Here is a 20,922-nt window from a genome sequence, read left to right on the forward strand (position 1 = left end):
TCTGAATTGAGATGAGTTTCTTGGAGACACAAACATCATGCTGATCCTTTTGAAAAATATGTGATTTGTTACTGAGCCTTAGGTGACATTCAATGCTTGATCATGGATGCCAAATTATAATGCTACTTAGACATGCCTGTCTTATCCTAGGCACTTTCTGACCCACCAAGTTACAGCAATGGGTATGCAGAGAAGCACCCCATTATTAAATGGAAGTGGTATGTACAAGATCAAGCATGTCCTGAAGGCGAAAGTAAGTTCCACGATGAAGTGGCCAAAATACGCATGGATCCTATTCCTGCTACACAACTTTCTCCATCTACGATTGGCAGAATACTAAAATGGTCCCCACGAATTTCACCCCCTGATTACGTTACACAGCATGACAAAAGCGGTTTTGCAGATGCAATTAAGGTTACTAAGCTGTTAATCTAAATATAGAGGAATTCTCCAAGTGGGCCTAACCTACACACATGAGACTTTAAAAGCAGAGTCTTTTCTCCAGCTGGAACCACAAGAGGATGAGACAGTTACGAAGAATGAGAAGAATTTGACATGCTGATGCTGGCTTGAAGATAGGGAAGGGACCTCATGAAAAGACCCGGCAAGCCCCTTTATGAGTTGAGAGTGAGCCCCAGCTCACAGCCAGTCAGAATCAAGGATTTCAGTTCCACACGGCAAGGAATTGGATTCTGCCAATAATCTGAATGAATTTGGAATTGCATTCCACCTCAAACTTTTTAGATGAGAACACTGCTTGCATACAATTTTGATTTTGGCCTTTTGAGTCTCCAAGTAGAGAACCAAGTCAAGACCTCCCAGATTTCTGAACTGCAGAATGGTGAGATAATAAATAATAATTTGGTGTTGCTTTTAGCCATTTAATTTGGAGTAGTTTGTTACAGGGCAATGAAACGAATACATTCTCTCAATCTGTACCTATATCCCTATGGGGAGTACACTATAACCAGTTGAACGAAGAATCAGTACCTCAGGGCTAGCTTACCAATACAGGTGAATGATATGCAGGCACCACCTATGTTTTCATACAGGAAAAAGAGAGAGTATAAATTGATTAAAATCTCATTTGTTGTATTTATAGTTAGGTTAAAATGTAACATATAGGAGAAGACTACGGGAATCACAGAGTAAAGTCCAGTGAAAATCCACGCCTTTAGTTTTAAAAAAGTGGCAAATATTGCCAACATAAAGATTCTTGGAATTCTGGGAATTCAACAGTCCGAAGAATATTTATTCAAGAAAAATGGCTAAATCACACTACAAACCGTACGCTTTGTGGTGTTTTAACTTGTATTCCCCACACCCCTCCTCTGCTCCATGTTAGCCTTTAAACTTACACCCTCACAACTCTAGTAGCTCTGAATATCAGCAAATTATCAGCCACTGCGGGGAGCTACTGGTTGGAGCTCCCCTAAAATCTCTATTTCCAGAAAATCACCACTATTAATACTAATATTATTATTATGTTTCAGACAGGATCTCGCTCTCTTTCCTAGACTGGATGGCAGTGGCGCAATTATGGCTCACTGCAGCCTCGACCTCCTGGGTTCAAGCGATACTCCTGCCTCAGCCTCCCGAGTACCTGAAACTACAGGCATGAGCCACCTAATCACCACTTTTTAGCATGTCTCAAAACTCCCTGAGAAGCACCATTCTCAGAGCTTGTGTTTAATTAAACTGTATGATAGCTGGCTTTGTGTGAATACCCCATCCACTATCTTCAGGTGTAAGCTAGGAATTCCTGTAGGGCTGTGTAGCACAGAAGTGATGGCAGTGGGCAATTCTGTCCTGTTTTGGTTTTACAAGGCGTGCATCTAAGATTTCTCCCCTAGGAATAATGTGTGCAGTGGATTTCAGATAGACCCACAGCTAGTATCATACTGAATGATAGAGACCTTTCTTAAATGGTTTTACATTTTTTTTTCATGAATAGGTTATTGCATTTTTAACATGGTTTATGCTTTAAATGCGATGGTAACATACATTTCTTCTCCTTCTCCTCCTTCTCCTTCTCCTCCTTCTCCTCCTCCTCCTCCTTCTCCTTCTTCTCCTTCTCCTTCTCCTTCTTCTTCTCCTTCTCCTTCTTCTTCTTCTTTTTTTTGTTAATATAGTGTGCCAGCCATGAACTTACTGGCCGTCAGGTACAAATTCACTGTATTGTTTTTGAGACAGGGCTTGGCTCTGTCACCCAAAGTGGAGTACAGTGGCACGATCTCAGCTCATGGCAACCTCTGCCTCCCAGGTTTAAGTGATCCTCCCACGTGTGCGCCACCACTCCCAGCCAATTTTTGTGTTTTTCTTTTTGTTTTTGGTTGATTGGCTCTTTTGTACAGCCAGGGTCTGACTATTTTACCCAGGCGATTTCATCCCGCTGTGTGAGAAAGTTCTGCGTTCCTCTCCCTATGTAGCTGTGCAGTTGTTACTGAAGGCCGACTGTAGAGGGCGCCAGAGTCAACGAATGGGAGGACTGTGATTCCTGGTTCTCCCGGCTGGCTCCAGCCGTCCTACAAAGTACCAGGCTTCACCTCCGGACTCTGGCGCCCCCAATGCGTTCCCAGTGTTCAGCTGGGGCAGGACAAGTGGTGACCTGCAGCTTCCTTTCTATCCCCCTTGGGCTGTAAGGGATCGGTGCTTCTGGTGAGACGTCCCATGCACATCATTCACAGGTGCCCTAGGGGGCACATTTCCCACAACTCTCAGGTTTCTAGAAAGTTCTGCCAGGGGTGGAATTTTCACTGCCATTTTGTGAGGTGTCACAGCTGCTCCTCCGGCAAGGTCAGGACTTAAGGACTGTGCTTGGGAGTTTTTTCCTGGATGTTTTAATTTTGCCCCGAAAGTCTCTTTTCTGGGGTGCACTGCATCGGGTGTCAGGTGTGTGGTACAGCTCCCTGCGTGATGTGGTTCTGCTCTGGAGACACCACTGCGGGTGCCTGTGTCAGCCGTGGGGGAGCGTTTTCCTTGGGCACCTTGTCTCGGATATGTTGTGGGGCCATAGGGCTTTTCTTGGGGGGCTCCCTCTCGGTGATGTGAGGGACATTTCCTGCTGAAATGACCTGAGCCCGGGTATAGGGACCCTGCCTTCGTTGCCTGTGTCAGACTCGGGTTCAAGGGTGTTTCTTCCCCGTTGGGTCACAGCCCTGAGTGGGGACTCTGCCTTGGGGACTCTGTCTGGCTCAGGAGCTAGGGTGGGACTGTCTGTTCTCCGGATGCATGATCGTCGCCCTGTGGGGTTACTCTCCGTCGGGGCTTTATCTCAGCCCACGAGGGAGTCTTCCTTGGGTGCTGATGTCGGCCGTGGAGTGCATTTGTCCTTGGATGTCGCTCGTTCTCCGCTAGGATGTGTTCGCTTTTCTTTGGATCTGTTTATCCCTGATGTGGACGCTTACTGGATGCTTTCTCTTGGTGCTGGCTTTTGAAATAATATTATCTGTGGGTTCTCTCTCCCGGTGCCACGGGAGGGTGGGGTGCAGTTCTTTGGATTCTCTAAGCCTATGGTGGGACTCGGGGAGCTCTGTGTCAGCCATGAGGGAGGCCACCTGACCTTGGGAGTTCTGTCTCCCCCTAGGAGACCCACTTGAGCAGGCAGTCCCTCCGTTCTCAGATCTCAACCTCCATGTTGGGAGATCCACTGCTCTCTTCAAAGCTGTCAGACAGAGTCGTTTGCATCTGCAGAGGTTTCAGCTGCTTTTTGTTGTTATTGTTGTTGTTGTTGTTTAGCTGTGCCCTGTCCCCAGAGGTGGAGTCTACAGAGACAGGCAGGACTCCTTGAGCTGCTGTGAGCTCCACCCAGTTTGAGCTTCCCAGCGGCTTTGTTTACCTACTTAAGCCTCAGCAATGGCGGGTGCCCCTCCCCCAGCCTCACTGCTGCCTGCTGGTAGATCGCAGACTGCTATTCTAGCAATGAGGGAGGCTCCGTGGGCGTGGGACCCTCCCGGCCAGGGGTGGGATATAATCTCCTGGTGTGCCCCTTTGCTAAGATCCTTGGTAAAGCGCAGTATTGGGGTGGGAGTAACCCAATTTTCCAGGTGTTACCCTTTTCCAGTTCCCCTGGCTAGGAAAAGGGATTCCCTTCCCCCTTGCGCTTCCCAGGTGAGGCGATGCCTCGCCCTGCTTCAGCTCTCGCTGGTCGGACTGCAGCAGCTGACCAGCACTGATTGTGCCGCACTCCGTAGTGAGATGAACCCAGTACCTCAGTTGAAAATGCAGAAATCACCTGTCTTCTGTGTGGCTCGTGCTGGGAGTTGGAGACTGGAGCTGTTCCTATTCGGCCATCTTGCTCCACCCCTCACATGTTTTTTAAAGATCCTGAGGAACTGTTTGCTTTCAGCAGGCAAGGCCAACAAAACCCCTTTTCTTTCCTACCTCAGTCTTATATCAACTGTCTAGTGATAGAGGCAGGGGCAGAGAAACTCTAGGCAGAAAAACGTGTGTCCCTGGTGGAACGCCACCTTCAAGCTGAAAAGCCTGAAGCGAGAACTACTGGGGGAACCCACTCCCAATATTTCAGTGTAGGTTCCTACTATTTTCCATAAGTGTCGGCTGGCTGAGAAATAAAGTGAGACAGTACAAAGAGAGGAATTTTACAGCTGGGCTGCCAGAGGTTTCATCACATATTGGTAGGACCATGATGCCCACCTGAGTCTCAGACCAGCAAGTTTTTATTAAGGGTTTCAAAAGGGGGGGTGGGTGTAAGAACAGAGAGTAGGTACAAAGATCACATGCTTCAAGGAGCAAAAAGCAGAACCACTGAAAAGGGTCTAAAAAAGATCACATACTTCTGAGGGAACAGGACAAAGGGCAAAAGCAGAACCACTGATAAGGGTCCAACAAAGATCAGAGGGCAAAGGGCAAAAGCAGAACCACTGATAAGGGTCTATGTTCAGCGGTGCATGTATTGTCTTGGTAAAATCTTAAACAACAGAAAACGGGGTTCAAGAGCAGAGAACCGGTCTGACCACAAATTTACCAGGGCAGAGTTTTCCCAACCCTAGTAAGCCTAAGGGTTCTGCAGGAGACCAGGGCTTATCTCAGTTCTTATCTCAACTGCACAAGATAGACATTCCCAGAGCGGTCGTTTATAGACCTCCCCCAAGGAATGCATTCTTTTCCCAGGGTATTAATATTAATATTCCTTACTAGGAAAAAAATTTAGCAACATCTTTCCTACTTTCACGTCCATTTATAGGCTCTCTGCAAGAAGAAAAATACGGCTCTTTTTGCCCAACCCTGCAGACAGTCAGACCCTATGGTTGTCTTCCCTTGTTCCATAAAAATGGCTGTTATTCTGTTCTTTTTCAAGGTGCACTGATTTCATGTTTTTCAAACACACGTTTTACAATCAATTTGTACAGCTAACATAATTATCACAGTGGTCTTGAGGTGACGTACATCCTCAGCATATGAAGATAACAGGATTAAGAGATTAAAGACAGGCAAAAGAAATTATAAAAGTATTATTTGGGAACTGATAAATGTCCATATTAAGATGAAATTGTCACAATTTATGTTCTTCTGCCATGGCTCCAGCCGGTCCCTCCATTTGGGGTCCCATAACAGAGAACTTCTATCCCTGTTTGGCCACTCTCTGACAATTGGTTCTTTCTGAATAATGTATTTTTAACAATTGAATGTCGCCTTTTCCAAAACTACCTAAGGCCTGCCCCACTCCCAATCCCATGCCTACAAAGACCCCAGAGTCAGCCAGTAGAGATTAGAAGCATCTGGACGTGGGGAAGAGGTGACTTAACTTCAGAGATGATGGCTGGACGTCAGGGAGAGGCAGTTTGATTTCAGAGGATAGAGACAGAGAGGCAACCTGACTTCAGGGGAGAGCAACCTGCCCTTCCCATTCCCTTGTCAGCTCCCGTCTATGATGAGAGCCACTTCCATCACTCAATAAAAATCTCTGCATTCACCATCCTTCAATTCATCTGCATAACGTCGCTCTTCTTGGGCACTGGACAAGAATTTGTGACCCACCAAGTGTGGGTTCCTAAAAAGGAGGTCACACTGGCCCTTTGCCCTTGCTGACAGAGAACAGCCACCCCACACAATGAGGCAAAGGTCTCATTGAGCTGATAACACACTGCTGTCCGTGGATGGTGGAGCTAAGAGAACATTGTAACATTCCCTCTGGGGCCTTGGGGTCGCAGGCATTCTTACCTGGATGCAACCATGGGGGCTGCACGGAGTTTGTTCCTGTCAGTGCCAAAGCAGCTGGCCAGTTCCCACACTCACTTGCCTACGTGCTCCCTCTCATGAGGGATGGGGTGCGGCGGCCCCAAAGAAACAGAGTTTGCTCCAGTTGGTACCAAAGCGTCTGGCTGGTTAGCACAATCATTTGCCCACGACCTCCCTCCCATAAGGGGTTGAGCATGGCAGGCTGAGTAAACAGGGTATCGCTGTCACGAGTGAAGGGGTTAAGAAAATACCCTGCATCATAAACTTAGTCCTTAGGGATCTTGATCACCTTTCCGTCCCACCACACGACACCATTTCTTTTCATTGATGACATTATGCTGATTTGGCAGGACCTAGCAACTTCCCTAGACACACTGGTAACATACTGACATGACAACCGAAGTGTCAATTCGCACAAAAATATCAGGGGCCTTTTAATGTAGTGAAATATTTAGTGGTCAAGTGCTCAGAGGCATGTCAACATAGCACTTAACAGGTGATCAGCAAATTGGTACATCTCACCCTTCCTGCCACTCAAAGTGGACACAAACAATAGTGGGTCTCCTTAGGTTCTGTTGGTGGTAACGTGTACCTCATTGGGGTTGCGTCTGTGACTTATCTGCTAATGACTGGAAAATCTGCTAGTTTTAAATTTGGCCTAGTACAAAAAAAAGTTCTCTGAACCCATGCCTTTGGCTCAAAGGGGGCTTCCTTATGAACAGTTGTCTCAAAAACAAACAATCAAAAAATCCCTAGGGCTGGTTTCCTTACTGGTCTTTGTTTATACTGGGCTGGCAGCAACTGTATTAGTTTTCTATTGCCACATAACAAATTACCCCAATTTGAGCAGCCTAAAACAACACACATTTATTATCCACATTTCTGCAAGTCAAGACCAGGAAGCCTCAACCGGCCTCTCTGCCGAGTGTCTCCCAAGGCCAACTCAGAATGTCAGGCCAGCTGGGTGCTGATGTGGAGCCTGTGGAATAATCCACTTCTAAGCTTATACACGTTATTGCTCATTTAGATCTAGTTCCTTAAGGTGGTAGGAAAGTGGTTCCTGTTTTTTGGCTGGTTGTCATCCAGGGACTGCTCTAAATGCCTAGAGTCACCCTATACCTTCTCAGGAGCACGGCATTATCCTCGAAGCGGGACTGCTGTGTCACATCCTTCTTGTGCTTCGACTCTCTTACCTCTTCTGCTCCTTATAAGGAAAATACTCTGCTTTTCAAGGATTCCCCTGTGAGGGTCAGGCCCACCCACACCACCTCCATGTCTCAAGGTCAACTGACTTGAGACCTTAATTAGCCAGCAAAATTCAACCACAGCAGTATTTGGATTAGTGTTTGATTGAGTATACAGGAGATGGGAGTCTGGGAAACAGACTACAGCTGTTTCAGTCAGCTTGAGCTGCTCTCACAGAATACCACAGACTGGGTGGCTTCATCACCAGACATTTCTTTCTCATGCTTCTGGAGGCTAGATGTCCAAGATCAGGGTGCCAGCATGCTCAAACTCTGGTAGGCATCCCCTCCCTGGCTTGCAATCATCCACCTTGCTGTATCCTCACATGTTGAAGAGGCGCAAAAGAAGAAATTCTCTTTTCTCTAATTGTACGGGCACTAATTTCATCATAGGGACCAACCATCATGACCACATCTAGACTTAATAACCTTCCAAAGGTAATTAGGATCCACGTAAAAGGTGGACCTAAAAAGGGTCCACCTCGAAATATCATCCCACTGGGATTTAAGGTTTCATCGTATGAATTCCCAGAGGACACAAATATTCAGTCCATCCATAATGCCTGCCTACCACACAAGCCAGAAATGAACAGCTGCATTACAAAAGGCCCAACTGGGATATCCCTGAAGGACAGTGGTGAAGGGAAATCCTCCCAGAGAAAAGAACTTTGAGTAGTGCACCTGTGTGGAGGAGAGATGGCCAGACCTATGAGTATGTATCCATATATAGGCGGTGTCTCATTTATTAGCTGAATGATCAGGGACTTTGAGGACACATGATTGGAAATTTGTGACAAAGAGGTCTGGGGAAAAATATGTGGAGAGACCTGCCCAATTGAACATTCAATGTGAAGATATTTGGGGCTCATGAGAGTTCTCAGCAAAGGGTAACCTCAGCAGAGCAGAACTGTAATAATCTGATGGATAAGATACCTATTATCTAGACATTAATCAGCCTCTATCTCCCACACTTGTGTCAAAACCACACGGGCTCACAAAGTGATGAAGATGACAGGGATAGAGATTACGCTGCAGTAGCACGGACTTCCACTCACCAAGGCCGACCTGACTACAGCTGATAGAGCCATGAGACAGACAAGGGTCCCTGGCGAAATCCCGCCTTCAAGCCTAAAACGGCATGAAGGTTGAAAAATCGGACTACTGGTCCTGAATGAAACCAGCGACCCAGAGGAAGAACTGCCACTGTTTGCTCGCCATTTCCCAACTAAGTATTTCTTAAGAATGTCCACATACGCACAGGGGGAATGGGGTGGAGCCACAGGAAGTTTGCGCCTTGGGCAGGGGTGGTTGTGGGGAGCCTGGTCTCTTGACTTCCTGTGTGGTGGCCTGAAATCAATCTGTGAGGTGGGGGCCTGCTAGTAGGACTCCCTCTCGCTTTGCTGAGAGTTTTTTTCCTTCCTTTTTCTCCTTTTCACCCAATAAATTCCGCTACTCGTCCTTCGATGTGTCCGCGAATGTAATCTTTCCAGGTCACGTGGCAAGAACTCAGTTTTAGTTGAATTAAGGAGCAAAATTCTGCAACATAGTCATTGCTGAGTGTACAATCTGCCAGAAACAGAGAGCAACACTGAGCCTCTTATATGACACTTGTCTCCAGAGTTAGCCAGCTACCATATGGCAGGTGATTACATTGGACCACTTCCATTACGGAAGGGACAGGGCTGTGTTCTTACAGAAATAGACACTTATTCTGAATACAGATCTTCCTTCTCACACACAGTACTTTAAGAAAATCAACACTTGTGCACTTAGAAAAATAGCTTATTTACCATTCTGGTATTCCACACAGTATCACCTCTAAACAAGGCACTCACTTCACAGAAAATAAAGTGCAGCAATGGGCCCATGCTCATGGGAAATCACTGGTCTTATTCTTTATGTTCTCCTATCCCCCCCTTGTTCTTTTTTTTTCTTTTAGAGATGGTGCTATATTTCCCACGCTGGTCTTTAACACCAGCTCAGCCTCCCAAAGTGTGCCCCATTATCTTAAAGTGACTGGATAAACAGAACAATGGAAAGGCCTTATGGATCTCAGTTATAGTACTAGCTAGGTGGCAATCCTTGGAGGTCTGAGAAATTACTTTTAGGAAGCAGTGTTTGCTGTTTATCTGCATCCAACATAGTTTGCTTTCTCTCCCATAGTCAGGATTCATGGGTCCTAGAATCACGGAGTATAACTTGGAGTATCTCTACTCACTATTCACACCAATGGTCCAACAGAAAAATGCTTCCTATCATTCTGACTTTAGGCTCTGCTGAACTAGAAGTCTTAGTTAGAAAGGAAGAAATGCTTTCGCCAAGGGACACAACAGTGATTCCGTTGAAAAGAAATTGATACTGCCTGCTGGCCACTTTAGTCTCTTCATCACTTTCCATCTAGAGGTAAAGGAGGGGGTCATCTACTACCTGGCGGTGATGATCAAAGGGGGATTAATTGCACTACACCAGGGGCTAAAAAGGAGTATGTCTCCTCTGTCTAGATAGCTTCTTAGTCCTCCCATGTTTTTTTATTACACTTAATGAAAAATTACAGTAACCCTATCCAGGCAGGATATCTAATTGTCCAGACTGTTCAGTAATGAAGGTCTGAGTCATCCTGCCTGGCCAAACACCAAGATGGGCTGACATGCTATCTCAGGGCAAAGGGAATGAGAAATGGGTAGTGAAAGAAGGCAATTATAAATACCAGGTACAAAAATGTGAGCTGCTGCAGAAATCAGGACTGTAATACTAAATACCTTGGTAAGTTATTAACTCATCCCCCTCGTCAGGCGGAAGAACAAAGCAACAAACAACAAAAGTACAGCATTTACTAACAGAGATTTATGCAACTTTAAAAGCTCCATCTTTTTTTCCTAGCTTCTGGAAGGTAATTCTCTTCACTTCAGAATTATAGGGAGCTTCAGCAATAACCTGTTCCATCCTACAGCGTGTGTTCTTGTTTCTCCTTGGTCTTTGCACTAGCGCAATTATTTTTTTCTCATGTGCTTAACTTTTCTGAGATCCCAGGGGAATCTATTTCTTTAAGCGCCTTCTCGAGTTGCTGAATTAAGATGACTTTTTTAAACCTGAAATTAAAGAGGTATTCCATTCACCAGAAGATACCTACAGCATCTATGAGATGTAAGAGCAAGTAGTAGATACAAAATAGAGTTTACAATCTACAGGCAAATCGAAAATGCATCCTCATGGAAAGATACAAACTAGAAAAATACAAAGTGAGTCAACTGAGGGCCCATGCATACTTCCAGATTATGATAAATTTGGAAGGCTCTATGGCATTGGAAGAAAGTGTTAGAATAAGATAATATCAACGTAAATGCCTGTGGAAATAGAATGAACTATGATTGAAGGCTAGGGATTAGGAAGAACAAGGCATGATTTGTTCCTGCCCCTGTCCCAAATTGGGCGCAAGCACTTAAAACAATAGAAGAGTTCCTTTTTTGCACTCATCTTGCTGCTTCCTTGATGGTAAATTGAACAAATTGTCCCTTGACTTTCATAGATCCTTGTACTTCTTCAAGCAAAATGAAAATTCTTTCATAATCTGAAGATATTTAAAAACATTAGTATTTCTCCAATTATGAAAATAAAATACACCTCAACCTTAGTGCATCCATTACCACAGTATACATTTTTCATAGACTACAATGTTATATAGTGTTTGTGTTTTGAATGCTTAAATCACAACACCTGTATATTACTAAGGAAACCATTGTGAAAACTAACAAAGGAAAACAAAACACTTAATAAGATATATGAGAAATTTTCAGTGAAGTTAAAGAGAAGCCATGCTAAATTATATACAGATCCAATTCAGCCAAACAATGAGCTCAAGAGGCAGCTAAATTCTGTTCTAAATCATAGAATGAGAGACTTCTCATACTTTCATTGATAGACATTCTTGCACTACTTACTTCGCCTGAACCTTCAAACTTCTTTCATTAATTGATATTTTATATCGTCATTAATTTTCTTTACCATGGCAGGAGACATTTGTGGTGTATTTGGCACAGTTTCCACTGAAGGCATTCCTGTGACTGGTGGGTCACCTGTAGAGACACTGTAGTTTTTGATGCCTACCACAAATTCATTACTATCAGGTTTGTAAAGCAGGTCATCTTTGCTGAGACTAGTGAAGTCGTAAGAGAAAGTATCCAATGTGTTATGTGGCATACGATCTCCTGTCATATTTATAAGCTCTGGTGGAGCGGAATTGGACAGGAAGCCACCGGGAGGAATTTGACCATTTTCCATCTCCTCCTCCGGGATGTCGTGAATGACAGTAGCATCTGGAATCCAAATGAAAAAGTTAAGCTGTGAGGTAAGTGCATTATGTCGCCCCCACAGGTATATCCTTCTAATGCTCAGTTTCTAGAAACTTATCTCATAAAGCAGGAGGATATGCCGGTGGCAATCCGAGACCCCTCAACCTAAGCTCAAGAAAGACAATACAACAAAACTGCCTTCTCCTCTGCATGACACTATACATGCATATAGAGGCCAAGTTGGACAGTACAACCAATACACGAACATGCACAGATCCCTGGTACTCCTGGATGAAATACCAGCTCCTGACAGATTAATACGCCCTGGTGGAACCATTGACAAGGAGTTATCAGATGCTTGTTGGCCATTTTTCATCTTCTCCTCATGGACATTGTGAGTGGCAGTGGCATCTGGAAATAAACTGAAGAGATTGAGCTGTGAGGTAAATGCATAATGACAACCCCACAGGTATATCCCACTGATGCTCAGTTTCTAGGAAATTATCCCTTAAAGAACTAGGATATACCAGGTGGCAATCAGCCCTAAAATTAAGGGGAGAAACGATAATACTACAAAGCCCCCTTCTTCCCTTGGTGACACTATGAATGCATATGGAAAAAAGTTAGGACAGTACCACTTAAAAGCCAACATGTACAGATCCATGGTACTCATAGCTGTAATACCAGCTCCTGCCATTATAATAAGCCCTGATGCAACAGCTGACAAGAAGTTATGAGGTGCTGGTCGGCTTTTTTGTATCTTCTCTTCACGGACATTGTGAGTGATGGTAGCATCTGGAAACCAAATGAACACGTTGAGCTGTGAGGTAAGTGAATTATGTCAGCCTGACAGGTATATCCCTCTGATGTTATGTTTCTAGGAAATTATTTCATAAAACAGGAGAGGATATGCCAGCTGATGATCTGAGACATCTCAAATTGAGCTCACGAAAGATAATACCACAAAACTACCTTCTTCCCTTTATGACACTACGCAGTCATATGGAAACCAAGTAGGACAGTACAACTAGTAAATAGACATACACAGATCCCTGGGATTCATGGCCGCAATACCAGCTCCTGCCAAATTAGTAAGCCCCGGTGGAACAGTGGACCTCAAGGTATCAGGTGTTGGTTGGCTGTTTTTATAGTCTTTTCACCGACATTGTGAGTGATGGTAGCATCTGCAAATCTAATGAAGAGGTTGAGCTGTGAGGAAAGTGCATTATGTCATCCCCACTGGTATATCCTTCTGATGCTCAGTTTCTAGGAAATTATTGCACAAAGCAGGAGGACATGCCAGGTGGCGATCTGAAAAACCCTTAAGTTGAGCTCACAAAAGATAATACAACAAAACCACCTTCTCCCCTTCATGACACTATGCATGCATATGGAAACCAAGGAGGACAGTCCACCTTATAAGTGAACATACACAGATCATGGGTACTCATGGCTGGAATACCAGCTCCTGCCATATTAATAAGCCCTGGTGGAATAGCTGACAAGACGTTATCAGGTGCTCGTTGGCCATCTTCCATCTTCTCTTCATGGACACTGTGAGTGACAGTAGCATCTAGAAACCAAAACAAGAGGTCAAGCTGCGGGGTAAGTGCATTATGTCAACAACATGGGCGTATCCCTTTCATGCTCAGTTCTCAGGACATTATCTCACAATGCAGAAGGATACCCCAGGTGGCGATCTGTGACCCCTCAAACTGAGATCACGAAAGATAATACGATAAAACCACCTTCTTTGACTTATGACACTGCATGCATATGGAAACCAAGTAGAAACAACTAGTAAACAAACATACACTGATCCCTGGTACTCATGGGTGGAATATCAGCTCCTGACAGATTAATAAGCCCTGGTGTAATGGCTGACAAGAGGTTATCAGGTGCTGGTTGGCCATTATTTATCTACTCTTCACAGCCATTGTGAGTGACTGTAGTATCTGCAAATCAAATGAGGAGGTTGAGCTCTGAGGTAAGTGCATTATATCAACCCCACACAGGTATATCCCTCTGATGCTCAATTTCTAAGAAATTATTTCATAAAGAAGGAGAGGATGTGCCAGGTGGCGATCTGAGACCACTCAAATTGAGCTCACGAAAGAAAGTACAACCAACCCACCTTCTTCCCTTGATGACACTAAGTATGCATGTGAAAACCAAGTAGGACAATCCAACTTACAAGCAAACATACACAGATCCCCGGTACTTAGGGATGAAATACCATCTGCTTCCATATTAATAATCCCTGGTAGAACTATTGACAAGACATTATCAGGTACTGGTTGGCCATTTTGCATCTTCTCTTCACAGACATTGGGAGTGGCAGTAGCATCAGGAAAATATAATAGGTTTAAAATTTGGAAAGAAATAAAACTGTCATTATTCACAGATGATATTGTTCTGTCCCTAGAAAATGTAAACGAATAAAATCTTTATGGTTAGTAAGCAAATTTAGTCAAGTTACTAAATATTAGAAAAGCCACTGGTATTTCTTTATAATTAACACCAACAAATAGTTAGAATATGAAATTTCAAATGTCATTAATAACAGTACCAAAAACATAAAATATTTAGGAATAAATCAAATCAAGATGTGCTACAGCACTACATAAAAATTATAAAACATCACTGAGGGAAATTCAAGACTACAGTAAATGGAGAATAAATATTCTTTCCATGGAATGGAAGACATTATTAAGAGGCTTTATTGTTAATTCTCCCAGAATGATAATAGCAATGTTATTTAAAATTCCACCAAGTAAAAACAAAAATATCCGAAAATTGACAAGCTGATAATTTTCTTTAAAAAGAATATGCACATTTAAGATTTGGAAAAATCCAAGACAATCTTTAAGAAATAGAAGTGGCCGGGCGCGTTGGCTAATGCCTGAAATCCCAGCGCTTTGGGAGGCCGAGGCGGGCGGATCACGAGGTCAGGAGTTCAAGATCAGCCTGGACAACATGGTGAAACCCCATCTCTACTAAAAATATAAAAATTAGCCGGACATGGTGGCAGGTTCCTGTAATCCCAGCTACTCGGGAGGCTGAGGCAGGAGAATCGCTTGAACCTGGGAGGCTGAATTTGCAGTGAGTCGAGACCACGCCATTGCACTCCAGCCTGGGCAACAAAAGCAAAACTCCATCTGAAAAAAAAAAAAGAAAGAAAGAAAGAAAGAAATAGAAGTCAGTTGGTAGATATACACTATTAAATATGAGATATACTATAAAGGTAGAGTGATTAAAACAGTGTGATATTGGAGCAATGACAGGCAAATACACCAAGGGAAGAGGACACAGAGGCCAGAAACAATCTGGAAATACAAAATAGCTAGATTTACCACAGGAGAGCTCCTGGAAATCACTGTGGAAAGGACAGTGCTTTTAATAAATGCACTTGATAAATGTGACAAATGCAGGGATAATACAAACCTTGAATCTTACCTCACCCCACTCCAAAAACTTTACTGAAGATGAATAGACAATCTAGTAAACACTTAAGATATTATCTTCACAAGTATAGAATAGGCAAAGATGTTTTTAACGAGGATAAAAACACATTAACCATAAAGAATGAATTGTTTGCCGGGCATGGTGGCTCACACCTGTAATCCCAGCACTTTGGGAGGCTGAGGTGGGTAGATCACTTGAGGTCAGGATTTTGAGACCAGCCTGACCAACATGGAGAAACCCCATCTCTACCAAAAATATAAAACTAGCTGGGCGTGGTGGTGGGCGCCTGTAATCCCAGCTCATCGGGAAGCTGGGGCAGGAGAATGGCTTGAACACGGGAGGCAGAGGTTGCAGTGAGCTGAGATCGCGCCATTGCACTCCAGCATGGGCAACAAGAGCAAAACTCTGTCTCAAAAATAAATAAATAAATAAATAAGAATGAACTGTTGAATTACACATAATTAAATGGAAAACTTCTGTTCCTCAAAAGACACTATTAAGACAATGAAAAAATGAAGTATATTTGTAGATTATATATTATACAGTATATATGTATAGGTTATACATATAAATATATATTAATTACACACACACATATATATACACATCTGTATATACATCTGACAACAACTGAGTGGAATCCAGAATATATCCAGAACTATAAATCAATTTTTAGAAAGCAAACATCTCAATAAAATCTGGGGGGAAAAGCTGAATACGCACTTCATAAGAATCATACTCAAATAGCTAATAAACACCTCAGATATACCTGGACTCTGACTTTACTCCATTCCATGAAAATTCATTTGAGATGAATGGGAGATCTAGAAGAATACTTAGAATATTATCATGGCATTGGGTGAGGCAGAGATGTTTCTTAAAATAATAAAAAGGACTAGCCATAAATAATGCACTGATTAATAAAATTAAGAGAATCTGTTCATCTACAACACATTATTAAGATAGTGTAAAAGCAAAACAGATTTGTAGAAGATGCTAAAATTGTATACATATTTGAATATATGTACATACATGCCTGTGTATAACTGAAATCCAGAATATATGTAAACCACAAATCCATTTTTAAAATACAAACACCTCAATAAAATTTGGGAGAAAAGACCTGAAAAGGGACTTCCGAAAAGCTGTAGTTAAATGACCAATAAACACATAAAAAGGTACTAAAAAAAAAAAATCAATAAATAGCTGGGCGCGGTGGCTCATGCCTGTGATCCCAGCACTTTGGGAGGCCAAGGGGGTGGATCACTTGAGCCCGGGAGTTGGAGAACAGCCTGGGCAACTTGGTGAAACCCCATCTCTACCAAAAACACAAAGATTAGCCGGGCTTGGTGGCGTGCACTTATAGTCCCAGCTACTGGGGAGACTCAGGGAAGACAATCAATTGAGCCCAGGGAGGTTGAGATTGCAGTGAGCCGAGATCATGCCACTGCACTCCAGCCTGGGCGACAGAGTGAGACCCCATCTCAAAAGACAAAAATCAATAAATAAAAACCATTTTTTTAAAAAAAATGGTGCCCAATCTCATTAATCAGCAGAGAAATGCAAGTGTAGACATAAGGAGAGATCACTGCACACCCATCAGAGTGGCTGGAATGAAAGAGTAACTGTACAGGGATTGAGTGAAAGTGGCACAGCTGGTACCTTTGAATATTTCTGGACCCCGATTTCCACACAGACACCCAAGGCCACGGCCCAAAGGTCAGACAGAACCCCGAAGAGCTCCTTCAAGACTGAGATCAACCAACCGAGAAAAAGCACCCCACCCTAGGGCAAGACAGAACTCCCAAGTTCGGGTGGCCTCCCTCATGACTGACACAGAGCTCCCCAAGTCCCACCATAGGCTTAGAGAATCCAAAGAAGTGCACCCCACCGTCCCATGGCACCGGGAGAGAGAACCCACAGATAATATTATTTTAAAAGCCAGCACCAAGAGAAAGCATCCGGTAAGCGTCCACATCAGGGATAAACAGATCCAAAGAAAAGCGAACACATCCTAGCTGAGAACCAGCGACATCCAAGGACAAATGTGCCCCACGGCCGACATCAGCACCCAAGGAAGACTCCCTTGCGGGCTGAGATAAAGCCCCGACGGAGAGTAACCCCACAGGGCAACGATCATGCATCCAGAGAACAGGCAGCCCCACCCTAGCTCCTGAGCCAGACAGAGTCCCCAAGGCAGAGTCCCCACTCAGGGCTGTGACCCAACGGGGAAGAAACACCCTTGAACCCGAGTCTGACACAGGCAACCAAGGCAGGGTCCCCACCCCCTGGCTCAGGTCATTTCAGCAGGAAAAGTGCCTCACATCACCGAGAGGGAGCCCCCAAGAAAAGCCCTATGGCCCCACAACATATCCGAGACAAGGTGCCCAAGGAAAACGCTCCCCCACGGCTGACACAGGCACCCACGGTGGTGTCTCCAGAGCAGAACCACATCAGGCAGGGAGCCATAGGACACACCCGACACCCGATGCAGTGCACCCCAGAAAAGACACTTTCGGGGGTGAAATTAAAACATCCAGAGAAAAACTACCACACTCACAGTCCTTAAGTCCTGACCTTGCCGGAGGAGCGGAGGCAGGACCTCACAAAATGGCAGCGAAAAGTGCCACTGCACTCCCCCTTGGGCGACAGAGGCAAACCATAGTCAGATCCTGGCTGTACAAACATAGTCAGACCCTGGCGGAACTTTCTAGAAAACTGAGAGTTGTGGGGAAATGTGCCCCCTAGGGTACCTGTGAATGATGTGTATGGGATGCGTCTCACCAGAAGCACCGATCCCTTACAGCCCAAGGGGGATGGAAAGGAAGCTGCAGGTCACCACTTGTCCTGCCCCAGCTGAACACTGGGAACATGTTGGGGGCGCCAGAGTCCCAAGGTGAAGCCTCCTACTTTGTAGGACCGCAGGAGCCAGCCAGGAGAACCAGGAAGCCCTGTTCTCCCATTCACTGACTCTGGCGCCCTCTACAGTCGGCCTTCAGTAACAACTGCACAGCTACATAGGGAGAGGAACGCAGAACTTTCTCACACAGCGGGATGAAATCGCCTGGGTAAAATAGTCAGACCCTGGCTGTACAAAACAGCCAATCAACCAAAAACAAAAAGAAAAACACAAAATTGGCTGGGAGTGGTGGCGCGCACCTGTGGCCCCAACTACTCAGAAAGTTGACGTGGGAGGATCACTTGAACCTGGGAGGCAGAGGTTGCCATGAGCCGAGATCGTGCCACTGCACTCCCCCTTGGGCGACAGAGGCAAACCCTGTCTCAAAAACAATACGGTGAATTTGTACCTGACGGCCAGTAAGTTCATGGCTGGCACACTATATTAACAAAAAGGAAGAAGAAGGAGGAGAAGGAGAAGGAGAAGGAAGAAGAAAAAGAAATGTATGTTACCATTGCATTTAAAGCATAAACCATGTTAAAAATACAACAACCTATTCATGAGAAAAAATGTAAAAGCATTTAAGAAAGGTCTCTATCATTCAGTATTATACTAGCTGTGGGTCTATCTGAAATCCACTGCACACATTATTCCTAGGGGAGAAATCTTAGATGCATACCTTGTAAAACCAAAACAGGAGAGAATTGCCCACTGCCATCACTTTTGTGCTACACAGTCCTACGGGAATTCCTAGCTTACACCTGAAGATAGTGGATGGGGTATTCACACAAAGTCAGCTATCAGATAGTTTAATTAAACATAAGCTCTGAAAATGGTGCTTCTCAGGGAGTTTTGTGACATGCTAAATAGTGGTGATTAGCTGACTCATGACTGTAGTTCCAGCTACCTGGGAGGCTGAGGCAGGAGGATCACTTGAACCCAGGAGGTTGAGGCTGCGGTGAGCCATAATTGCACCACTGCCATCCAGTCTAGAAGAGAGAGCGAGACCCTGTCTGAAACATAATAATAATATTAGTATTAATAGTGGTGATTTTCTGGAAATAGAGATTTTAGGGAAGCTCCAACCAGTAGCTTCCCGCAGTGGCTGATAATTTGCTGGTATTCAGAGCTACCAGAGTTGTGAGCGTGTAAGTTTAAAGGCTAATACGGAGCGGAGGAGGGGTGTGGGGGAATACAACAAGTTAAAACACCACAAAACTTACGGTTTGTAGTGTGATTTAGCCATTTTTCTTGAATAAATATTCTTCGGACTGTTGAATTCCCAGAATTCCAAGAATCTTTATGTTGGCAATATTTGCCACTTTTTAAAACTAAAGGCGTGGATTTTCACTGGACTTTACTCTGTGATTCCCGTAGTCTTCTCCTATATGTTACATTTTAACCTAACTATAAATACAACAAATGAGATTTTAATCAATTTATACTCTCTCTTTTTCCTGTATGAAAACTAATATAGGTGGTGCCTGCATATCATTCACCTGTATTGGTAAGCTAGCCCTGAGGTACTTCTTCTTCATTCAACTGGTTATAGTGTACTCCCCATAGGGATATAGGTACAGATTGAGAGAATGTATTTGTTTTATTACCCTGTAACAAACTACTCCAAATTAAATGGCTAAAAGCAACACCAAATTATTATTTATTATCTCACCATTCTGCAGTTCAGAAATCTGGGAGGTCTTGACTTGGTTCTCTACTTGGAGTCTCAAAAGACCAAAATCAAAATTGTATGCAAGCAGTGTTCTCATCTGAAAAGTTTGAGGTGGAATGCAATTCCAAATTCATTCAGATTATTGGCAGAATCCAATTCCTTGCCGTGTGGAACTGAAATCCTTGATTCTGACTGGCTGTGAACTGGGGCTCACTCTCAACTTATAAAGGGGCTTGCCGGGTCTTTTCACGAGGTCCCTTCCCTATCTTCAAGCCAGCATCAGCATGTCAAATTCTTCTCATTCTTCATAACTGTCTCATCCTCTTGTGGTACCAGCTGGAGAAAAGGCTGTGCTTTTAGAGACTCATGTGTGTAGGTTAGGCCCACCTGGAGAATTCCTCTATATTTAGATTAACAGCTTAGTAACCTTAATTGCATCTGCAAAATCGCTTTTGTCATGCTGTGTAACGTAATCAGGGGGTGAAATTCGTGGGGACCATTTTAGTATTCTGCCAATCGTAGATGGAGAAAGTTGTGTAGCAGGAATAGGATCCATGCGTATTTTGGCCACTTCATCGTGGAACTTACTTTCGCCTTCAGGACATGCTTGATCTTGTACATACCACTTCCATTTAATAATGGGGTGCTTCTCTGCATACCCATTGCTGTAACTTGGTGGGTCAGAAAGTGCCTAGGATAAGACAGGCATGTCTAAGTAGCATTATAATTTGGCATCCATGATCAAGCATTGAATGTCACCTAAGGCTCAGTAACAAATCACATATTTTTCAAAAGGATCAGCATGATGTTTGTGTCTCCAAGAAACTCATCTCAATTCAGAACTGGGGTCCTGTAGTCTTTGAGAAATCTAATAATTTCTCTTCCACGTGTACTTTCACCTTAGTGAAGGGCTACAGGAGTTCTTTGAGTAAGAATGGGAGAAAGAGTGATGGTATAAACTTTTTCATTCTAGAAAGGTCCCTCCTCAAGAGGCCTTGTCTTAATTCATGAGGTTTTAGGTCTATAAACTAGTCAAGTCTGCAAGTTGATTGAGGCACAACCCTTCAGTCATCCTGGGGTTAAGGAGGGATATGTCTGAAATTCAAGAGATCCTACAGAGCATCTCTTAATACTCCTGTGTCCAGTGATGAA

At 44.0% G+C, this 20,922-nt stretch overlaps 1 pseudogene; it reads right to left on the reverse strand.

The window, feature by feature from the left end:
* Window positions 1-10,435: 10,435 nt before the first annotated feature.
* LOC123566795 (uncharacterized) lies at window positions 10,436-20,433 on the reverse strand (annotated as a pseudogene).
* Between the last annotated feature and the right edge of the window lie 489 nt (window positions 20,434-20,922).

The sequence above is a fragment of the Macaca fascicularis genome, chromosome X (assembly GCF_037993035.2).
Source record: "Macaca fascicularis isolate 582-1 chromosome X, T2T-MFA8v1.1".
NCBI lineage: Eukaryota > Metazoa > Chordata > Mammalia > Primates > Cercopithecidae > Macaca > Macaca fascicularis.